Genomic DNA, 1,792 nt, shown 5'->3' with positions numbered 1-1,792 from the left:
TTGAGAAAGTATATCCTTTTGTTTTAGGACGAAATGTCCTATCTGTTAAATCCATTTGTTTCATAACTTATTTTAGTTTCCCTGGGTCTTTGTTTAGTTTCTGTTACCATGATCTGTCCATTGATGAGACTTAGATGTTGATGTCTTCCACTATTATTGGGTAAGGAGTGGTGTGTGATTTGAGTTTTAGTAAAGTTTCCTTTTTGAATGTGAGTGCCCTTGAATATGGAGCATAGATGTTCAGAATTGAGAGTTCATCTTGTTAGACTTTTCCTTTGATGAGTATGAAGTGTCCCTCCTTATCTTTTTTGACAACTTTTGGTTAAAAGTCAATTTTATTTGATATTAGAATGGCTACTCCATCTTGTTTCTTGTTTCTTGGAACCATTTGCTTGGAAAATTGTCTTCTAGCCTTTTACTCTGAGTTAGTATCTGTCTTTGTCACTGAGGTTCGTTTCCTGTATGTAGCAAAATGCTGAGTCCTGTTTATGTATGCAATTCTTTAGTCCATGTCTTTTTGTTGGGAATTGAGACCATTGATTTTAAAAGATATTAAGGAAGAGTAATTGCTGCTTCCTGTTATTTTTGTTGTTTTTAGAGGTGGAGTTATGTTTATATGGCTATCTTCTTTTGGGTTTCTCGAAAGAAGATTACTTTCTTGTTTTTTCTAGGGTGTAGTTCCCCTTCTTATCCATCTATCATCCTTTGTAGGTTTGAATTTGTGGAAAGAGATTGTGTAAATTTGGTTTTGTCATAGACCATATTTGTTTTTCCATCTATGGTAATTGAGAGTTTTGCTGGGTATAGTAGCCTGGGTTGGCATTTGTGTTCTCTTAGGGTCTGTATGACATCTACCCAGGGTCTTCTAGCTTTTATTGTCTCTTATGAGAAGTCTGGTGTAATTCTGATAGGTCTGTCTTTATATGTTATTTGACCTTTATACCTTGCTGCTTAATATTCTTTCTTTATTTTATGCATTTGATGTTTCGACTATTATGTGGCAGGAAGAATTTCTTTTCTGGTCCAATATATTTGGAGTAATATAGGCTTTCTGTATGTTTATGTGCATCTCTGTCTTTAGGTTATGAAAGTTTTCCTCTATAATTTTGTTGAAGATATTTACTGGTCCTTTATGTTGGGAATCTTCATTTTCTTTGACTGCTGTGTCGGTGCTTTCTATGGTATCTTCTGCACCTGAGATTCTCTCTTCTGTCTTTTATATTCTGTTGGTGATGCTTGCATCTATGGCTGCTGATTTCTTTCCTAGGTTTTCTATCTCCAGGGATGTGTCCTTTTGTGATTTCCTTATTGTTTCTATTTCTATTTTTAGATCCTGGATGGTTTTGTTTGTTTCCTTCTCCTGTTTGCTTGTGTTTTCCTGTAACTCTTTAAGGAATTTTTGTGTTTCCTCTGTAAGGGTTTCTACCTGTTTACCTGTGTTCTGTATTTCTTTAAGGGAGTTATTTATGTCCTTCTTAAAGTTCTCTATCATCATCATGAGATGTGATTTTAAATCAGAGTCTTGCTTTTCTCATGTCTTGGAAGTGCCCTTCCCTGTCATTTTGATTGATTTTTGATTTAAATCCATTTTGTTAGATATCATTATGGCTACACATTCTTACTTCTGAGGTTCATTTCCTTTTTCCAATCCTTTACTACTTAGTAAAATGTGTCTTTTTATGTTGAGTTCTGTTTCTTGTATACACCAGAAGGATGTATCCTGTTTTTACATCCATTCTGTTATTCTCTGTCTTTTTATTAGGGAACTGAGTCTATTGATATTGAGAGTTAT

This window comes from Mus caroli, chromosome 6 (genome assembly GCF_900094665.2).
Source record: "Mus caroli chromosome 6, CAROLI_EIJ_v1.1, whole genome shotgun sequence".
Taxonomy (NCBI): Eukaryota; Metazoa; Chordata; class Mammalia; order Rodentia; family Muridae; genus Mus; species Mus caroli.
This window is presented reverse-complemented; position numbering follows the sequence as displayed.